This window comes from Barbus barbus (genome assembly GCF_936440315.1).
Source record: "Barbus barbus genome assembly, chromosome: 13".
Taxonomy (NCBI): Eukaryota; Metazoa; Chordata; class Actinopteri; order Cypriniformes; family Cyprinidae; genus Barbus; species Barbus barbus.
Window position 1 is genome coordinate 30,350,525 of NC_136741.1, and position 24,012 is coordinate 30,374,536.

Genomic DNA, 24,012 nt, shown 5'->3' on the forward strand with positions numbered 1-24,012 from the left:
TTTTTAAATCTCACAAATATGCCGGAACGTGCAAAACAGGCATAAAAGGGTATTTGAATTAGCCTACTCTTTAAGCTTTATAAATCAGTCAGCCATATATATATGTAATGTATTTGTTATTTGGAATTTTATTTTGTAAAAGTTAATAAAAAAAGTGAATATATGTTGTTCAGAAACACACTAAATAATGTCTTACTCGAAATGTATCAGTACAGAAAGGTTTGTGTGTTTAAGGGCAGGGGATATAAAATATAATTAGTTCAGTATGAAAACAATACAAGTCTGTGATAGCCTATGTATCTTTCTGAAACTGTATTTCAATGGTTTAAACACAAGTATAAACCCCATAACTGTCAGAAAAGTTATTCATGTATGCTTCAATGGAAGTTGCATAGTAAATCCTGATGATCTCATTTAAATGATGATGATTTATGTCTTCGTTATGAAGGTGCAGTGTTCATAGTGTGTTTCAGCAGATTTACCTTCGTAAACTTCTATGAATGAAGCCTCACACACTGTGATGTAACAAATGAACCTGAGGTCAAATACAATGATTTCCAGCCAGTGTGAAGGACTAATAATTAACAAATAGTTTTGACCCATAACTGGATAAACATGTTGATTTTTGTTCCTCTTTTATAGAGTTCCTTTTTATTTTGAGCAGTAAAGCAAGTTTCCTTTGAAAATCAGTGACATTTGGTTTCGAAAGGATTATTTCAAAAGTGGTTAAAAGAGAAAGATAAATCATCATCATATTGTTATCAACAGAAATATCCTCAGTTATCACAGTATACGTGTACTTCATTTGCATTAGAAGCGTAGTGGTGTTTCATTATACTGTTGTTCATACCCATGTTCATCATACTTAAATGTAAATACATAACTTCATTATAAAATACAAAATTTGATAGTGGCTCTCATTTAAAATTGTATTCTGTATAAAATATGTTGTCATTGGAAACTAGCCATGTGGATGTTACTTGAATAAATGTCATAATTGTGAGATATAACTCTGAATTTGAGAAAAAATTTGAATTCTGATTTTATATCTCACAATTCTGTGTCTATAGAGACATTTCTCAGAATTGTGAGAAAAAAGTCACAATTACCTAATCTTTTTTATTTATTTTATTCCCTGGCAGATACAGGCTTAAGAAGTTGTGTGTGTGTGTGTTTTTGTTTGTTTTTTTTAAGAAAATTTATATAAAAAATCTATTAACTTGTATAACCTGCTTTGTTGCAGTTATTATGTTAGGGAAACATTAGGTGAAGCAAACAAAATATTCAGGCTAATCAAGTTGTTAATGACATTTCCTCTTTCTTTTACTGTCTAGTTTCCCACTACATACCAGATTTGTGAGGTGAGTCTGAACTAGTTTGCAAGGCTTGTAAATAATCTTATAAGAGATTTGTGTGAGCGTCTCAAACTGCAATGTTGAAAATGCCTTAAAGCTTGTGTTGTTATGTGTAGTATATTTATTCTCTCAGAAGTTTTCCCAAGCATCTTGAATGAAATGTCTAATTGTACAAATACCGATTTTTACAATCAGTGGTTGTTTATGCTGGGTTCAAACACCTAGTTTAACTAGTTAATGATATTTTATATCTGCACTGTTCAATAGCTTTTTGCAGTTAAGAGTTTAAGTTTTGTATCTGTGGGTTTCAAAAATAAACTGGTGTAAAAAGTGTGACAACTAGCCTTGGTCTGTCTATTATTGTAATTAAAATCGAAGACAGATATCAGATTGTGGTGCATGAAGTCGTAGCAACAGTCTACATATGGGGGTCAAATCAAGTTCACACTTTATTAATGTTAAAAGAAACATTACAACAGTGACCATCATCTGGTTACAATAAGCAGTGATTCAGATGTGTGTGTGATATGCTAGTGGATTTGATTTATTTCCAGAGATGGCAACAGTTTGGCTGCCGAGACAGAAAGGTAGAAAGAGTCTGAATGTAGGAGAGCAAGAGCACGGATGAGGAAAAATCTGGTAACCTTACCTATGACTGTAGTTAAGTAACGCAACCCAGACACAAATTTGTCTGGCCGTGATTCATTTTGCGAGGAGGGTGGGCGATCTCCGTGCTTTCTGTAGAATGTGTGGCTAAAGAAGAAAATAAAAGCAGCCATTGTCTTTATCTTTATTTCTCTCTTGGAGTTTTGTTGAGCCGGTCAAACACGCTGTGAACAGCAAGAGATCAGGGAGAGTTTCCTCTCAATTCAGTTCTGTCTACCATCCCTCATGAGCAAAGAACTAGAACCCATTTCCAAAACATCATGTAAATATTCCCCAAAAGAGATGAAGCTCTTTTCTATTTAAGTCTGCATTCAGCTGATGCCAATACTAATATTAAAACCATGAAGCGGTAGTGAATATATTTAGGGGGAAAACTGAGCAACACATTTAAATTGCTCATATTTTAATGAAATCGTTAACATGAAGCGATAAAGTTTAGTGTTTGCGTCGTCCTGTAGTGTTTGTGCTCCAGACATACAGTAATCGTGCTGTTACTTTACCAATCTGTGACTGTTTCACCTTATTTCACATTATTGTCACCTTGAGGACACTTTCGGCTTTTGAGGCAGTCACTTAGCACCTGGAACACCTTAGCCACTGCCTGGAAATGCCCTAGTAACATCCTAATAAAATGACTCAGAACACCTTTGGCACCACACACTGTACAAATCCCCTGGCAACCACATAGCAACTTGCCTAAAACTACACTGAACAGCTTAGAAACACATAGAAATGCACCAACAACACCTTTGGACACCTTCGCAACTGCATAGCACCACCCTAGCAACCACATAGCAACAAACAACAAACCACTCAGAAGACCTTAGCAAACTGTAGCAGTCTTAGCAACCACAGCTAGACCTTAGCAATCTTAGAGACCACATAGCAACATGGTGAAAAAATCACTCAGAACAGCTCTGCAGCCACATAGCAATGCCCTAGCAACTGCATAACAACATGCTAAAAACCACTTAGAATACATTTGAAACCGCATAGCAACTGGACAAACAGTCTTTTAGGGAGACCATAGAAACTGCATAGCAACACCCTAGCATAACCATGCTTAGCCAAAATACTTAGGACACCAAAGCAAGCACAGTGAAATGTCTTAGCAACCTAAAAACTACATAGCAACATGTTACAATCCACCCAGAACACCTAAGCAACTACATAGCAACACCCTAGAAACTGCACAACAAAATACTATAGCAACAACACTGTAATGTATTAACAACCACTCAGAACAACCTAGAAACTGCATAACAACTTAAAAACTACTCACAATGCCTTAGCAACCACAAAGCAACACCCTAGCAACTGCAAAACAAAATACAATAGCAACCACATTGCAATGTATTAGCAACCACCCAGAGCAACCTCGAAACTGCCTAGCAACATGCTACCAACCACCCAGAACACTTTAGCAACCACATAGGAACAACCTAGCAACCACAAAACAAAATACTATGGCAATCATGTTGCAATGTCTTATAGCAACCACGTAGAACAAATTCAGAACTGCCTAGCAACATGCTACCAACCACCCAGAACACCTTAGCAACCACATAGGAACAACCTAGCAACCACAAAACAAAATACTATGGCAATGGTGTTGCAATGTCTTATAGCAACCACGCAGAACAAATTCAGAACTGCCTAGCAACATGCTACCAACCACCCAGAACACCTTAGCAACCACATAGCAACACCCTATCACCGTGACGGCAGGTTTTGCACATGACTGAAGTGGATGTCATAAAGCAAATTTCCTTTAATGTACTTGAGTCTCAGTACTACACCAATATATACAGTAGAGCCCTTCCCAGCACTAATAAACTCTCAGTCTGTGGTGGTTCTGAGTAGTTCAGCTAACCCCTCACACACCGGCCGCTCGTCTCTCAGCACCCCACCAGTGCCCCTCGTGTCCGTGGAATGTGGAAATCATTTCCCACTTAATTTTATAATGGAAGTGGAGGGGCGGCCTCCCTTTGGTTCAATTTTCACCAACACTATAAAACGCAGCGGTCGTAAGAACAGCGCCGACATCTGTTTTTTCCATCGCCAGGACTTTAATGATCAGGTAATAAAAGTTTAATTTGACAGAAATTACAACAGATGTTTCAGCCGATAAAGTTCAGCTAGAAGTGATCTCTCCAGAGACCTTGCTGACCCGACAGGCCCACCTTCACTGCATATCTCCACAACAAAAGCCACTGCGGTCACATCCAGTTTACTTCCACTTTCCAAAATAGCGATTTTTGCGTGTTTGTTTTTTAGCTTTGGAGTTTGAAGGGACAGTTCACCCAAAAATTCAATTCTGTCATTATTTACTCGCCCTCCATTTTTTACAAACCTGTATGAGATTCTTTCCTCTGTTAAACACACAAAAAAGATATTATGAAGAATGCTGCTAACCAAACAGTTGACGGTAGCCATTGACTTCCATAGTTTTTTTTTTTCCATACTATTAAAGTCAATGGCTGCCGTCAACTGGTTGGTTACTACGGTGGCCCAGGAGTGCACAACACAACGAAATCTCCACAACAGAAACAAGACGCAACACAACGAAATCTATTGCCTTCAAATGCCTGCAAGAATGATCACAGTGTGCAGCGTTCTGAACAAGTTGCTGTAACATTTTAGCATTGCATTGCTAAATGTTTACAATGTGATGCTAAAATGTTACAGCAAGTTGTTCAAGAAGAAAAAATTACATACTGTGCACATTTACAGAAACTTGCATGCTGTGATTTGGGTTTGCACTGCTGTTACTCTGAAGAGTGGCTTCATAAGCCTGAGTCAGAGTCTATTATACCTTTTGTATTTTTTGGATCTATGCACCTTATATTATTGGCCTATACTGGACTTTTGGACGAGTGTTTGGCACTACGACCTTTTCTATTTGTTAACCCAGAGTTTAAAATGCTCTTGTAATGGGGTTAAAGGAAATAGTTCACCATAAAACGAAAATTTGCTGACAATCTATTCGAATTTGGCTTTACATCACTACAGTGAATGGGTGCCGTCAGAATGAGAGTCCAAACAGCTCATAAAACATCACAATAATCCACAAGTAATCCACACCACTCCAGTACATCAATTAATGTCGTATGAAGCGAAAAGCTTCAAATTTGTCATTGATGTGTTTTAACTTTAAACTGTTGCTTCCTGGCTAAAATGCGAGTCCATAATCCATAATATTGCTTCCTCCAGTGAAAAAGCAATCTGGTCTGAATCGGCAGAGAAATCTGCACAGCAAAAACAGTTCTAACCCAATATGTGGATAGATTATGATGTGAAAGACAACAGGGGATGGGCTTTTTCATGGACATTCTGATGGCACCCATTTATTGCAGAGGGTCCATTGGTGAATAAGTGAAGTAATGTTAAATTTCTCCAAATCTGTTCCCTTGAAGAAGCAAACTCATCTACATCTTGGATGGCTTGAGGCCAAGTACATGATCAGCAAATTTTCATTTTTGGGTGAACTGTTCAATTGGGAAATCTATTTTTCTCAGAAATCTGAGTGAAAGGTGTGTACAAATCTTCTGGTATGTAAAGCTTAAAAACAACTGAAGAAACGTTTCCAAGTATGCTCTGTCAAAAATGCACTGATTCAAGAGTGCCTTGCAGGAAGGTATTTGATACAAACAGCGCTATTATCCCATGAGCTAATATTCAGTCTTGTCTTGTCGACTGATGTGAAAATGCCATTCTGGAATGAGTGAAACATCGCGAAAAACAGTGCAGCTAAACAGACACTAAACAGACACTAATGATGAAAATGAAAACCTTAATCAGTGTCAGACGTCAATCTTAACTTTTGCTAGGCCTTCAAGTGGATTTATTGGCATGCTACATAAAAGTTTAAAAAGTTAAATAAAAGCCAAAGGGACTTTTTTTCTTTAATGTTGACAATGTAGTTTTAAATGCACATAAATGTATAAAAGAATGTAATTTCTTTGTCATTTTCACCAATGTTTTTTCACATTTTATATCACACATAGTGTCTTCACTAAATGTTTTTAAACAGCACTGCAGAGAGACAAAGTCATTTTTAAAAGCCCAAATGATCCAAAAGAAGTAATAATAGCATGCAAAATCATTTTAAAAGAGCATAATGCTGTTTAATATATTTTTAGATGCAGTATACATATCTATTTGCAACAATGAAATAATGCAATTAAAATAATATTAATTATAACATAAATTACTGTAAATCATATTTTCAGTTCTTTAGATGTTTTAAGCGTTTATGTTCTGTTGCACATGCAGTGTCTTTTTTTTTCTCACATTTTTTGGCGACAACATTTGATTGGCACCTGTTCTGGCCCTTTGAAATGAACAGGCCCCAGATGATTTATAATAAAGCCGGGCCACGAGCAGTCTGAACGCTTTACGACAGATCAGGACTGTGTGAAAGTGCGAGTGTATGTCTCTTTTCCCAGCCCAGCCCCAGAGGTGAGACAGATACGTTCACACATTTCATTTTGTGGTTCCCACGGCAGTCAAAAATGCACCTGACCCCAGGGCTCATGCACTGGGGGATTTTTTTAAATTTTGCACTTAAAGGAGCAGCCGTGACTAATGCACATTTTACTCTCTCCATTATGCTGCTGGATATTATGAAATTTCATGCAACGTGACTGGATGTGTGTGTGTAGGGGGCTCAGCAAAACACATCCTCTGTCACGTTTGTCCATAGGTGTACAGATATCTACGCTCACCTGTGGATGTGTGTGTTTTTGTAGACAGTTTTGTGTGTTTTAAAGGGGCAATTTACCCAAAAATGACCATTTATGTCTGTTCCAGTCTTGTATAATGAAGTGTTTTCATATAACTTCACCTTTTGTATTTCCCATGAAGAACACTGAACCAGCTACCAGAGAACGTTCTCAGAACATTCTGGCAACGTTAAAAGAACATTAATAGAATATTCATTCAAAGTTATCTGACTTAAAGTACTGAAACAAAGGTACAAAAAAAATAAAATAAAGTTTCATTTCAGAAATAATTTAGTTTGACATTTGTCTCAAGTTTTTTTCTACTTGTTTTAAAGTTTAAAAGTAATGTTCCCAAAATGTTAACAAAATTATCAAATGAAATGCTCTCTTAATATTTGCTTAAATAAATAAATACATTTTATAACGCTTTACTTGAAGTTTTTATATATTCATTTAAATGCTTTATATAAATTATATGAATAATTTAATATTCTATTTATTAAGAATTTATATATTAATTTATAATATATATTCTATATTTATTATAATTTTTTTTCTACACACAAACACAAACACACACCCATATATAAACATTTATATGCATTATATATTAATAGTATACAAATGTATTATAAATATAAATGTTTTTAATGCATTGAAAACATCTCATGAATAATTGTAAACACTGTTATATGCATGTAACACTTGTATATTCATTGTTACACCTTTAGAAAGTGTAATTAATTAGAGTAAATGACAAATGACCTATTTCCCTTAGTTACAAAGTAACACCTTGATCAAGTGTTATCAAAAAAAAATTAAACATTTGTTTAGATCATTCAGAGAACGCTCAGAAATACATTTTTTATAACTTAATGGGAACGTTAGTAAAATGTTCTTACAACAAATTTTTGTTAGTTGGGGAAACTGTACAAGAGTAAATGATGATGGAATTGTTATTTTGTGTGTGTGTGTGTGTGTGTGTGTGGATGTATCTGTATCCTCCCTCAGGCAGAGGCGACTGTTAGGAAATGAATAGAGGCTGTTCTCAATAGCTTTGTGTTTCTGTTTGTTTGTCCCTCTGTAAGCGGGGTGTAGGTAGGAGGGTCTCTGAGAAAGCTGGTGTTTCGCATGGCCACAGGCGCTGAAGCATTGTTAACCAAACAATACAGCAGGTCCTGGCATTAGCACGTCTCTGTTTAAGAGATGCCAAACAACAGTTGCCTTCCCAACAGCAGCACAGGCCTGCAACTGAATCTTGAGGGTAAACCTTGATTTAAGAGCTCGCAGTCTATTCACAGAAATACTGTTATTCAATATACTGGAAAACAACAAACATGTAATGCTACCCCATTATAATATTAGATAAATGTTATGATAAATTTTTTTCTGAACAGTTAGATCACCTAGGAAATTATTATTTTTTTTATTTTATTTTATTTTATATTGTATTTTTGTTATATTTATTTGATTTATTATACATTATAATATTTTATTTGCTATTCATTTTATTTTTTTTTACTCAGATGTTGATCTTTCATTGTTCAGAAGATTATGTTATATTACATTTAATTATCGACTTGTCAGTTTATCATAATTGATTGATTATCAGTTTGATTTTGATGATTTACTCTCAAATTTTTAAAATGTCTATTTTTTATTCATTTATTATCTATTAAATTATTATATTATAAAATAGATGCTATGTATATGTAATTATGTAGATTATGTATAAGTAATAATAAAAGGATTTTTATTGCATTATTTATGCCTTGTAATGCATTGTATGAGCTCATAAATAACCACATTTTTCATATTAAATAAAGTGTGGAGGCATATGCTGAACATTTGGATCACATAGGAAATTAAAAATAGTTTTATTTTATTTTGTTTTTCATTTTATTGTGTTTATTTATGTTATATTTTATTTTATAATAATTGATTATTGGTTATCATTTTTGATGATGAACTCTCAAATATTTAATAATGAAAAAGAACCAAAACTAGACACTTGAGATATATAATAACTGTCATCTAGTAAGAGTACAGAGCTGTGAAATGAATGTAGAGCAGCTCAGATCATTAGATGAGACATGTTTGAGTTCATCTGACTTTGATGGCAGACTTGGGTCTCTTGGCAAATCTGATAACAGTTTGAGACGTCAAGGAGATCTCACGGGAAACTCCATATGAATCATGTGAGATACTGTGGTCTTTCTTTTCTGAGAATCAGACGATAAAATCTAATATCTGTCTTAGAAACGGTTGAGATATTAAAGAGATTTGGATCAGTTCTATGCACTTTGGGAAGCCTTTAGTGGAGAGATGTGACGAGGTAAAGAAACACAATCCTTATTGAATAGAAATGGTGGCAAAGAATCATCGGACTCAATCTGAGCTTCAGTGCTGATCAATGCCAAATTTTTCACTCAAACATCAAAATCCTTTCAGCCTGCCGATACCAACGCTACTAACGGTGATCTTTGGCACAGCGTCCTTATGCCGTATCAATAACCTAACTGCACTAATAGAAAGACCTGGGCACTTTAAACCTTTTAACTAGTCCTGTAATTAAGTTAGCCTGATCACAGTGCCATGAATTATTGATAAGTTATTGGATTCCTATCACCTTTGGAGAATGATTAATAATAGATCACCCATCTGGCAGCTGGAAACATATGTAAACCTGAACTCCCATTTGTTAACAATCTCTCAGCCTTCAACATGAAACAAACCAAAGGGAGGATAAAACGCTTCTCTTATCATTTGTTTTCAATAACTGTTCATCCAATAAAACCATATTCCGGTGCTAATTCACCTGTCACTTACTTCTTCTGACTTTTATCAGTTTAATTAAGCAATCATCAGAATTTAAAAAGATACACAATCCCACAATATACATGAATATATAAAAGTAACTTTCGCACAACTTTTTTTAGCTAATTTTCTTTCAATTTCAGTAGGCTGAATCACTATTAAATCACCATTACTAATTATATATTTTATTCTCAGATTTTATTCTCAGGATGTCAGTATTTATTTATTATGTATTATATGTTATTTATAATTTATTAAATTATATTATTATTATTATTATTCATTACAATACTTATTTGAATATTTCTGTTCCATTATAATATTTATAAAAAATGATGCATTTTTCATTTAAAAAATGTAGTAGATGTGCAACATTTAAGTCTGAGTCTGACAAATGTTAACATTTCCCTCTTTCTTTATAAATGAAAATGAGACGTTTAACTTCTGAGATGTAAATCTTCTGTGTGAGGGTTGACAGCATTTATTAAACGTGTGGTGAACCAAAGAACAAAGGAAAAATCTTTAAATAAGATAAGTTGACTTTAAAGAAATCATAAATTGTGTTGGTCATTGCAGTCTTGTTCTAATTACATGTGGTTTGACAGGCGTTCCAGCATCTTCCCCACACACACGCGCACACACACACACACACACATAAAGTCACAGAGCGTGACCGCAGCTCCACTGGAGATGCATGCCCTGTTAAAGCTCAAAGGACGAGCCGTGTTTGAACATGGAGGTCAGAAACTACACCCCAGACTGTACTGTCTGACTGTACATTTTGTACATATATGGACTAATTTTCCCATCTTAGTATTTGTTGTACACTCTCAGAAAAAAGGTACAAAAGCTGTCGCTGGGGCAGAACACTTTCTAAGGTTACACATTTGTACCTTATTTACTCCTAAAGGGTGCATATAAGTACCTTAAAGATACATATTAGTCCCGTAATGGTGCTGCTCCAGTGACAACTTTTGTACCTTTTTTTGTGTTTTATGCTTGTTATACGGTGTTACAAGCTTAGAAACATGCCAATGTCATTTGTTTATCTTTTATTTGGGATCGTTTGTATCTGAAGGAGTAGTTATGATAATATGATAAATAAAGCGATCACACACTTTTTTATATTGGCTTTGGTTCCGGTATTTCATCACATTAATTTTCTCCATATGAATTACAAAACAAACAAACCCACAATAAAAAGTTGTAGGACTTCAACCAAACCAATCAGCTGTCGCAATCTTACAAACTTTCATTTAAATCAAAATGTTTATGAAATAATCAAATAAAAATATTGATTCAGTATAAAACTATCGACTTATTTATTATAGGCTATGAAAACAATAATTTACTGCTATAAATATACCTGCATCTGGCTTTTTTATTTTTTATAAATATATCAATTTTATCACAATTATTAAGTGAATTTATAATTAAAACGATAACAAATATCTGCCAATGGGGTCAGAAAAATAAGAATTTTCCGTTCGAATTAAGTTTACTTTTATTACCCAGTTGGCAGATATTTTTGTCTATATTTTTGTCATATTAGGTATTAACTCAAAACAACACTTTAGTAATTTAGCTTGAAGTAAATCTATTGATTTAAAATATTTAGATATTTGTACTGTAAATCAAGTCAAAAATATTGAGCAATATTAAAAATTTTTGCCATATGTACTGGGAATTGAATGATTCCAACATTTTAAAAGTATTAAAGTTGAAATACATGCATATATTCTGCATAAGCGTACATCATCATTTAATAACCTCAGAGCTTCTTTATAGAGAAAATGAATGGGAGTTTTACTTTGGGAACTCTGTCATGCTCTAAATACAGACAGAAGAATTTATAATGCAAACTGCAGGTGAAAGTGACACAGGTTCTCATGGTGTGCAGGCATTGATAAGCCTCGGTGGGAGGAGTTTTCACATAGGTTTGAGTGACAAGGGAAGGCCAGAGAGAGAGAGGCAGAGTTTGGGAAATCTTCAGCCTAGAGCCAGTTGGCGAGCAGGAGAGGAAATGCACAGAATGTCATTTTCTTTTTTTGTTCTCACACCTTCGTATTCTCTCGTCACCCCGGGCGTTGAGAAGCGTCGAACACCCCCGCTCACCTGCCCTGCCCTCCCTTGTGTGTGAGAACAAAAATAGTCTAAGGTCTGTCTTTCCCCCTTCCTTGAGTTTCTCTCAGGCTTGCGCCAAAACCACCTGAGGCACGCTTCTTTATAAGACACTGTCAGAAATCAACTTACTTCCCTGACTCTCTGCAATCCGCTTTTAAGATCAATATTAATGCTTTAAGCTAATGACCTCCACGTGGCCTTTCACCCCCACTGACCCACAGATCTGACATATTCACTAGTATTAACAACATTAGATCTGCTCCCAAACCTATGAGCTGCATGCTTACTATAAGGCATCATATGAGCTTTTCAACATGAAGGCGGTCTCAAAAAAAGATCTTATTTTTTTAATATATTACCTATTTTATTTTATTGTTTGTATTGATAACTATTTATGGAAGCCCATTTCCAACATAGAACTGAATTAAGCAAACAAACAAATAAAATAAAAAGGCAATTCTGAGGGAAAAAAGTCATTTTTTTTTATTTCATGGACAAAACAAAACAAAAATAGAATTGCAAGATAGAAACTCAGAATCCTGAGCAATTTTGAGAAGAAAAAAAAGAGCTATTACATGGTGGAAACAATCTTCTACAACTATATGTATATCACTTTCAAAGTTAATATTTAAATAAAATAATAAATTATAATAAATCACAACCCACTATTTGTGTGTGCTATGTATTTTATATTATGTATATACTGTTATTTCATTCTAATTTGTACTTTTTATTAGTTTTTAATATTCCTGTTTAGCTTTATTTTTTATTTTGTTTCTAGTTTTTAGTAATTCAACTGATTTTGTCATTTTAGTATTTTTATTCCAGGTATAGCTGTCTATACATAGACATTTTCTTACTAGTATTTTTCATGTTTCCCACTAAAAACAATCTTGTTATATTACAGTTTCTGTATCAAGTGGTGGAAAACAAGACAAAAATACTGATCAGAACTGATTTTTTGTCTCGTTGTCTCTCCTGTCTGACTGACGTTACCACAGCAGACGCTGGACTATCAGCGCGTTTTCATTTAGATGAGCTCACAAAGGGAGTGCCCTTCCCTTTCTGGCTTCACAGTGAATTTAATTTCCTCAATAAAGGCGGCTTATTTTCATATTTTGCTCCAGACATAACAATAAGTCGTTACTGTATGAGTTCAGTCAGGTCCAAACCATCAAAACAACTTTTAATTGTTTGCCAGACGAAGTGGCTGGTGGACGCAGTCTGCACGACCTCTCGACCGCAGTTCACAGCTAGTAAAGCTTTGTTTTCCAGAGTGTTTGATGAACTCGAAAGAGACCAGTGTTTTTTGACCTTCTCCAAAATGAGCAAAAATCGGAGACAGTGCAGAGATGATGGATATTAAAGAGAGAATGAAAGACAGAAAAACAGAGGTTTCAGGGTGGAGTGTTATCATCTCAGTGGAGATGTTTATTCACCTACAACCCCTGTGCGGTTCAAGCCCTGAGATGGAGAAAGACCTGAATTCTGGGTGGTTATTGAAGAAAACAAAGGTTTTTGATGTTTACTTTCATTTGGACTCATGCAGATATAACTCAACAATTCATTCCCGTTGGACTTTCTACTGTCCATTTGTCCCAAAATCAGTATTTTTGAGCATCTTTGTGTTAGTTGTGGCTGATGTTATGTAGTACTGCTATTCTCCTCCTCCTTCTCGAGTGACTATCATTATGTCCAGAAGAAAACTTGGGGGAATTTCCCCATTGTTATGCTGTCATACACAGAATACTGGCCCAAACACACAAAAGATGTTTTACGACACGAGCGACTGGGAAAATACCCACAGGATAGAACAATCACACATGAGGTTCTGTAATATCACAGCCGTTTCGTCTAGACAGCAATGAGATTCAATGGAGAACAAATGGAGACTTGATTCTCAGATGTTTTTTTATGACCTCCTTTAAAGTTTCAGATCTCAACAATGTGCTCAGATTTGTCAAAATACCAAATACTGCAGTAACAGTTTGAGATCTCAAGATGATATCCATAAATCTTTGTTTTATTGCTCTCTTTCCTTTCTCGCTTTTCATTCTCAAAAACCCAGATTTGTGGCTCATCGTGAGAAATATCAGCGGGTGAAGTCAAGTGAAAAAGAGCTCAGTCTGGTTTAGGTTTGTTAAATTGTGTTACAATGTTTTCCATGTTTAAATGTTCTTGTCAATCACAGCAGCTGTGCGTTGTGTGAAACGTTCAGCTTTACATGTCACTGTCAAAACAACTTATTGTCAGACAAGACCAACAGAAACATCAGACTTCTTATCGTGCCTTTTTTCTGTAACAACATTTAAACGTCCTTGAAACAAGATCAGCTTACTTGAGAAGTAAAACTACATGAGAGATATAGAACTCTCAGAGACTCTGTGATTTAAAGGGCCAGTTCACTCAAAAATAACAATTCTGTCATCAGTTACTCACCCTCATGTTGATCCAAACCGGTATGACTTTCTTTCTTCTGTGCAAAGTCAGTGGGTGCCAATGTTGTTTCATTGTATGATCAAAAACTCTTGACTTATTTAGTGACTGAATCCTAAAACAAGGCCTGTGCTAAACAATATCACAGTGATACCATGTTTTGTTTGGAGATGTACCTTGCTAACTGCATATTTCTTTTGACATAAATGTGACTATTTGAGACATGTACTATGGTACCATGTATCATAGGCTATATGTGAGCCTGAACCACAAAACCAGTCAAAAGGGTCCATTTTCTGAAATTGAGATTTATACATCATCTGAAAACTGAAAGCTGAATAAATAAGCTTTCCATTGATGTATGGTTTGTTAGGATAGGACAATATTTGGCTGAGATAATCTGGAAAATCTAAAAAAAAAAAAAAAAAAAAAAAAAATCTAAATATTGAGAAAATCATGTTGATTTTTGGTCAATATGACCACATTTGGTTGTCCAAATGAAGATCTTAGCAATGCATATTACTAATCAAAAAATAAGTTTTGATATAATTATGGTAGAAAATTTGCAAAATGGAACATGATCTTTTACCATTATATCCTAATGATTTTTGCCATATAAGAAAAATCGATAATTTTGATCCATACAATGTATGGTTTTTTAATCATGATTAATGATGCAATTTCACGTGATTCAGTAATTTATTTGTGTTAATTGCCTTAACTCATTTATCATTTTAAATTAATCACTTATATAATATAATAGGGCTGTCAACCTTAAGACGTTAATGCATGTGATTAATTTAAAATTATAAATGAGTTAATATATATATAAATGAGTTAATATATGTATATATATAATAAATAATTATATAAATAATTAATGTTATTCAAATATTGCGTATTTGTTTTTCCTTTCACTTGTTTTTTAATAATACAATAATAATAATACCTTGGCAAAAGTGTATAAACACAAAAAATTCAATAAAGTACTTTAAACTGAAAAAAGAAAATGAAATGAAATTTTTAATCATAAGTATCATGGTTTATATCAAAGTGTTGTCATGTGAATTTGTTCTTCATTTAAATTGATCTTTCTATAAGGATATTCATTTATTTTACAAGAAAAACCACCTGTCCCACCAAAGACCGAGCTGTAATTACCGTTCTGATGATTTGACTTCCTCTTGAAAAAAAGCAAAGAAAAACTAATAAACAGAAAACTCAAACACGAGCGTGCTAAAAGGCATCACTTCCACAAACACAAAAATGAAGACTGACAGGATGAGGAAGAGACCAGAGGGGATGAAGAAAAATATCAGAACGGTATTTGGCAAAGCAGCTCTTAAGTAAAGCAAACACGGTCCGTCTGAGCAGAACCATCTGTGGAGAGCGAGCGCTGGCATCTGCAGCAGAATAAAACGCCGCGTAATAGAAATAATAACCGGCAGGGTCTTCCATAAAGCCTCTGGTAAGCAGCTCCAGTCTTGTAAGAGCCTTCCAGGCGGCCCATGTCACCACCCTGACACAGGGGATGATGGGATGAACGTACCCCGGTTCTGCCAAACGCACCGCTCGGGTAAAGTTGCGTTTGGCGCAGCGCCCCTGAAGTCAGCGCCTCGGCGCTCCGCAATCTGGGCACAGGACTCCTGTATGGCACGGAAAAGCTCGCTCGCTCCAACACGGTGAGCACCAAACCACGGCTGCTTCAGGGCTGTTATTTTCCCGTTTATCCTCCTTACCGTCCGACCACTCTCCTCCTTCACTGCTCACCTCCATTTATTCTGTCTCTCTCAGATAAACAAGCAGGTAAAATAACTAAATTCAGACTGAAATATGCCCAAATCACAACATTATTTAATCTCATAAAGGTTTACCATATATTAACAATGGTTTCCCCCAAAATAGCAATTACTGTTAAACCATAATAAATATATTTGGGATTTCTTTCACTGTGTAAGCTTCCAGAATCTTTGTGGAAATTATGCTCAACTTTGTACATCTTTCCAAAGAGTACTATGGTGGTACCATGGTATAATGATGTATCAGATGATAATACTATGGTATATTGAAATATACAGTGGTTTTTACATGTTATCATATGGTGCTGATTACAATGGTATACATTTCAAAAATACCATGGTAGTACCACAGCACTATTTGGTACTTTTATAAATAATATATACACTAGTCAACATTTGAAGCGGATCAAAACCTTTCATCAATGTTGTCCTAAAACCAAACTGCGTTATAGTCACATAATAACTTTGAATTTTTTTGATAAGCTTCAAATCATGATTACTGTGTTTTAGGACAAGGGGTTTTGGCAGTACATTGGAGTGCTATGGTACATGTACTGTATTTCTGTACCACAGTAAAGTACCATGGTATGACCATGCCTGGCATCTGATATCATTATTATACTGTAATACCACTACTTACAAAGTATAAAAATGATGGTACATGAATATCAGTACCATGGTATATTTCAGAGTGCCATAGTATGTGACCATCACAGTATTTACAGTATTTACATAGTACTCTAAAAATAACATGGTATTTTGATACAGTGCACAGTCCGTTACTGTGGCAATTTATGTTTTGGTAGTAAATTGATCTTACATTGCAGTTAATTTGTCAATTGTCTCATATAAACCTCTGAAGCTAAGCCGTCCTGAACATCTTGGGCCCCTCATCCAAGACACAGGAAGGAGGTTAATTGTCACTTTGTTCATATATTGACACTGTAGAGGGGAGGAGGAAAGAAAAACATGTTGTTGGTGGTGAACAGTGCTTATAAAGTAATATTGTGAATGAATAACACAGTGGTTTTGATACATTTCAGCTCTTCTCAGTCCCTCAAAGTGTCTGTCTGCCATGACGCCAGAGGCTTCACACTCATGAATGTGAATGAAAACAGAAAGAGAGAGACCTCAGACTCATAGCTCAACATCATAACAATAATCTGGCTATAATAAAGCACCCTCCTCTGAATGAACGTCAGGAAAAGACAAAGAGAAAGGAAGATGACACAACGACTACTAGATAAAAGAGAAGTGTGAAAACAGACAGACTGCAAAGAAACACCAACTAATGTGAGTCATGATATTGATAATGAAAAATGTCTTTTTAAATGATTTTACAGTATATTTAATATTTATATTTAATTACAGTTCATAATGACAACGAATGTCAACAAAGGACAAAACAATACCATATAGGTAATCTATATTTATTTGGCTCTAAATTCCATAGCACATGTATGATTTTTGTATTTCTGAAACCAGCAGTCAGGATGAAAGTGATGATGGTGTAATGGATCCGCCTCGTTCTGCTCTGCTTATAATAATTGTTATTTCTCTGGGGATGGAAACAATGTCCACAGACACTCCAGATTTGTGTCTGTTCCTAAAGCTCACAGCTCTGTTTGCTCTTAAGGATTGTTTTAAGTTTTAAGTAGGGAACAGATTTTTAAACACTTCTTTAGGTAGAGATGGTGTTGCTGGTTAACACCCATTTTACAGCCCCGGGGTAACGAGAGGCACAGGGTCCATAATGTATATTTATATAACAATAGTTTTGCTCGAGGTTACAGCACTGAGGTTACAGCAACAGAAAGTTCCTGCAATTATTCCCAAATAATGGATACAAACACATTTAGGAAAATTCTAACAAAAACACAGTTAGTGTGTGTGTGTGTGTGTATATATATATACATATATATATATATACATTTATTTATTAAAATGAAAACAAGGCAGAAAGGAAATATACATTTTACATTTATTCATTTAGCTGACGCTTTTATCCAAAGCGACTTACAATTGCTATATATGTCAGAGGTCGCACGCCTCTGGAGCAACTAGGGGTTAAGTGTCTTGCTCAGGGACACATTGGTGTCTCACAGTGGATTCGAACCCGGGTCTCTCACACCAAAGGCATGTGTCTTATCCACTGCGCCATCACCACCCCAGTGTTTTCTAATAGTAAATGTACAGTGACTTTTATCATAATATACAAAAGAAATCCATTATTTTATCTTGTTATAAGTCTTTCTCATGCATGTCATCATGTGTGGCTTGTGCTTAACTCATATGTGCCCTTAATAAGGCCCATAAATGCCTTGATTTGAAACCCCAGAGCAGCAGGTCATGATGTAAGTGTTTGTAAAGCCGCTGAAGTGCCTCTTTCTGCTGGAAACACGTTCATGTGGAGTTGATTAAACTTGTGCTCCTCTTTGCCCTCAACTGGGCTTGAGTATGATTTAGGCTCTGAAATTCACCTTGATCCACACACACACACATGCTCAGCCCCTGCCCCGGGGCAGTGTGATTGACAGTTTGGGGTTGTGTGGTGGGATTAAGGGGTGGGCGGGTCAGGAGGGGGAGGTGGGATTAGGAGCGGTGAGCTTCATTAACCTGATTGTTTACACAAGCAGATCCCAAGCAATGAGAGCTTTTCCTTCCCACAAGATTCCCCTTCAAACCCCTGCCATTGTCCCGTCCAGGACACGTCTGCTGTCCCGTGCTCTAGAGTGGATGAGTATTTAATACAGAGACCAATGCAATATTATTCATTCATTGGATTTCACGTCAATGTGACAAGACTTTAATTAATTTTTCACAAGAGTCACACTGCAAGCTAAAGTATCCACTGCAGATTTTCTGCTTTCTGATGTTTGTTTTCTGATTATTTTTAAGTTCATTAATTTTGTTGTGTAGTTTAGCACCATGAATCTGAACTCCTGATAAATTGTGAGAGGCATTAAGATGATCTGAGCTCACCCTATATTTATATACTGTGATTTAATATTTATTTCTTTATTTATTGTTTGCTTGTTTACTTGTATCAGATTATTTATATTATATAAAAAGAATAACACTTATTACCATTTTTGTGGTGTCCAAAACCAGCTATTTAAAAAAAAAATATGGTAATTTTATCGTATTGTAGTTACTTCACTTTGAGCAGTTTCAGTGAACATTATTAATAATATATATTTTTAAATATAATAAAGTATAGTAAATTGATTCGTTAATTGTGTTTAATGCCATTACTTTTAACACATTTATGTATTTAACTCATTTTCCTAACTTGACATCAGTTCTGTGATTTTCTACTAATGAATCGCATTGAAACATGTACACTGTGCAAATACAAATAGCATCATATAGGCAATTCATAATCATTCAAGATAAAGTGCTAAAAAGGATGTAACATTAAGCAAAAGTGTTTGAATATTAAAATGTGCTGAAAGTGTACATTACAGGCATATTAACCCAAACCTATCCGCACCTCCTCACAGACATCTCGGGCCTCTTTATATGTCAGTGAAAGGGTAAGGAGAGATGAAGACAGACATAAATCGAGCCCCATCAACCCGTCTCGGACTTCAAACACACTGATTCACTCTCTAAACGGGTCCAGCGCAGAGCCCCGGGGTACTCCTGAGCCCTAAAAACAACACTGGGAGCTATTTACAATCTGTCATACAGAGAGAGAGAGAGAGAGAAAGAGAAAGAGACAGTGCACGTGTGTTTGCTCTCTTGCTAAATAGGCTTTATCTGAGAGCGTGGAAGCTTCCAGAGGTGCTGCTATCACCTCTCAAGTGGCTCTTTTGTTTAGGCACTGCAGGGCTGTTGTTTTCCTATTGCAGTGAAGTGGAAAAGTAAATTAGTCTTCCCTCCTGGCTGAAGGAGCGGTGTGAATGGTGTGTGTCGACAGGCAGGGTGTTGGACAGCTTTGGGTGGGCTAATGGGCCGATTTGCTGTCTCTTTGGCAGGAGCTGATGCATACTGTCAGCCCTTATTGAGATGTGCTCGGCTTCAAAGAGCTGCATGGCACTGATGCATGGAGGCACTAAACGTTTAATGCATACTCCTCCGGGTGTTTTTTGTGTTAGTGTGTGTGTGTGTGTGTGTATGCACTCTATTGACATGTGTGTTTGACATGTATCTGTTTGAGAAACTTTGCATGCTTAAATATTTGTGAGTGCGTGCATGTGTAACTACAGTAATGCAAAGAGACACTAAATGTTTAATGCATCCTATTCTGGATGCTTTTTGTGTTAGTATGCATATGTATGCAATTCATTGGCTTGTATATTTGACGTCAATTTCAGCAACTTTGCAGATGTTGCATGGAGGCATTAAATGTTGAATAAATCCTCCTTCGGGTGCTTTTTGTGTAAGTGTGTCTATATTGACTTGTATATTTGACGTATCAGTTTGAGCAACTTTGCATACTTAAATGTTTGTGCATACATGTATGTGTAAATGCAGCAATGTATGGAGACACTAAACTTATTATGCATCCTATTCTTGATGTTTTTTGTGCTAGTTTGTCTGTGAATGAGCTATATTAACTATCTGCTCTATATTGACTTGTATATTTGACACGTCAATTTCAGCAATTTTGCATGCTTAACTGTTTGTACATGCATGCATATGTAAATGCAGCAATGGATGGATAGGCTAAATGTTTAATGCATCCTCGTCCAGGTGCTTTTTGTGTTAGTGTATGTATGCACTTTATTGCCTTGAACAATATAAGTGAAATGTGGCAGTTTGAGCAACTTTGCATGCTTAAATATTTGTGCATGAATGCATGTGTTAATGCAGCAATCTCATTTCACACCCTCACTATGTAACAGGTTTTTAAGATCTCATCTAATTCTCAACAGCAGATCAAATCTCAGAGATGTCGGCAGATCCCAGTCCTCTTGGAATGTGGAATACCAGACAGGAAAGAGGGATGGTGGAAAAGAAAAAAATGCTTTAGGGACATCTGGTGCTGATTTGGCCGGGGTACTGCGGACACGGCCGGGCTAGCGTGTTTTGACTAGAATACCAGGAGGAAGTTGCAGTTGTTTGATTTTGAATAAGTGAGGTCATTAATCGATGAACGTGAGGGAAGGAGCCTCGGTGCCAACTGAAAGAACGTAGCAGCTCAAACTCGGGTTGACACCCACGGAGGGTGGAATGCAAACAGCAGGGTACCCTCGTCCCCCCTTCGAATGAAAAATAAAACCCCTCGAGCTCAGCCAGTGAACGCACATCACAGGCCATGAGGATGATGGTCTGCTGGCAAATGCTCTTCATGCAACACTGAAAACAAGCTTGCTGCCATCAGTGTGTGGCGTCTGATGAACCTCACAGACGTTTATAGAGAATAAAAAAGCAAAATTGACCTTGTTTACTTTCTAAATTCATAAGTGCAAATTATTATAAAAGAATATTAGAAATCATAATCTTTCAAATAATTATGAAATGTTCTCCACCTAAATTGTTTAATAATGTTAAGTAATAATGCAGCTGAAAGCTTCCCATGCTCTAATCAAATCCTGATGGATAAAATCAAATTCCTAATGGAAGCATGTCATATCACATTTAATGCTTTGTCCTGATTCCGTGAAATATAATAAATAATTTAAAATGTACTAATACTTAATTTAAAAAGATTATTTTCACCTAAATAAATATATAATCATGAATATATAAAAAATACATAAGAAAAATAGATCTGTCTGTTGTTTTAGCACCCTGTTGACTAAAGGAATTATGCAAATCAGGATACAGTGCAAACACACCCACAAAATTAGTGCTGAATGCAATTAACATGACACAGTTACTCATCTCGCAGACTGGCTCGCTTCTCTACCAGTTGATCTTCTTTTGCTAAACTGTTACTGTGGTGAGAGAAACAGAAATAGAAAACTGAGGCAGCCTGAATGTGTTTTATGCATAAGGACAGTCAATAAGTCTCATTTACATAGAAGACATTTTCATTTGTTGCATTCTTTAGTTTTCGAGAAAAGTGTCTGCTTAATGAATAAAAGTAAGGAATTATAATTTATGACATTAATGACATAAATACTCACTGTGCCATACCAGCACAGAAAGCAACTCATTTAGTGGGTGATTAGTGAATAAAATGCATGTTTTCATATTTAATTAGCATCTCAGAAGCTTCTTAATCAGTATTGTCTTATTAGTATGTAAACTTTCATTTGAATTTTATTTTAATAACAAACTTAATTTTTATACTGTATATAATCCATTTTATTCTATAAGAAATTTTTATTCTAAAATGTTTTATTCTATATTCTAATTTTATTCTATATTGATTGATTGATTGATTGATTGATTGATGGATTGATGAATTTTTTGAAAATTGAGGCTACCAAAATGTACTTTTTAGCACCTTGTTTTAGGGTGATTAGTGGATAAAATGCATGTTTTTGCACTTAAATAGCATGTGCGATTGTGTTTATTGAATTTGCACCTTTTAGTTTGATTAATTACATATTTTGAACTCACTACAAGTTGCATCTTCATCTCAGAAGCTTGATTCTGACATCACGCCGCTCTGAAAGCATGGCACAGCCGTGATGCCCTGAGAGCCTGAACACACACAAACCACAAACCCGAGACGACTGCCAAAGCAAACGAACTGCAAAGCCTGTTTGGAGAGAGAGACGGGCGGCAAATACGCTCTCCAAAATCAAGGCCATCAAACCTTTCAAAATAATAATTTTGCACGCTGTCTAGTTCCGCAGACCTCTTCATTGTTCCACCATGACATCTTCTCTGTCGAGCGGCTGGATGGGAGCGGTGTGATGGTGGGCATGAAACCCCATATGCTGGCGTTCCTCCTCCAGGGCACACGGCGAGAGCTGAGGCTAATTGGTAAAGACAGATGTTTGATTTAGTAAGGTGTCGGCTGAGCTGCACTCGCTGCAGTGATGTGTTTGCTTGCTGTGTTTCTTGAGTTTGGCTGTAGCTTATGGTTACTGTACGTTCTAGTAAATGGAGAATGTGTGCTGGCGAAGAGCACGAGAGGAAGAGGCAAAGAACATGAAGGACTGGGTTTTTACATTTTCTGAAGAGTGTTTGCCGTGCAAAACTTGAAACCACGATGATTAGGTGGTTCCTTACTGGCCCAAGTCAACAGAGCCCTCCTTCCAGGTTTTCATATTCAGGAACTTCCCTCAATGTTAGTATAATGTCTTAAAAATAAAGGTTCTTTATTGGCATGAAGAACTTTTAACATTCATGGCATTTTTCCATTAATCAAAAGGTTCTTTATAGTGGAAAAAGTATAGTGCCAAAAAAACCTGGATGTTTTAAACATTTAGAGAACATTCAGAAATAATGTTTTCATCACCTAATGGGAACATTAGCAAAGCGTTCTTAGAACATGTTTTTGTTAGCTTTTGTTATTTTCCTGTTTATAAATGTGAATCTTCTTTGAAACAGTATGTATTGTAGTGCTGTATAAATAAATGTGACAAGCTACATGATCTGCGGCATTATTCATGTCTGTAGCACAACAAAGTTTAAAGGCAGATCAGCACTAAACCAGCATGGAAACACTACTAGAAATGCAATAAAATGAAAAAAATATATTGGGGAAAAAACTTCTTGGCTTGTCTTGCAGGGTTTACTGATGAATGAGGAGCTCCAGGGGAAGATAGAGCTGGCGAGGTGAAGAGACAGATGCCTCTGAAGGCTTTTTAGCACAGAGGGAGGACAGGAGCGTATATCAACTCACCTTCATCATCATCATCATCCTCACAGTCTGCCAGAGCAACAGAGTTTTTTGCAGATCCTTGAAGCAGCTCCTGCAGCTGTGAGCTCAAGCTGAACCTGCACAATAATGACAAAAATTGTCATTGCAAAAATGGTCAGTCATTGTTTTTGAGTTGTTGTTTTTTTCCCATGTGTTTGAATTTACATGATTTCATCATGTTCTTTGGTTCCAAACAAATCAAATTTGTCAAATCAAATTCAATCCAATTAATACAATTTGGTTTAGTTCGAATTTTCCCAGAAAACATGAAAACATGACTCAATTAGTGTGATATTTCACAACGGTGGGATCATAGCAATGGA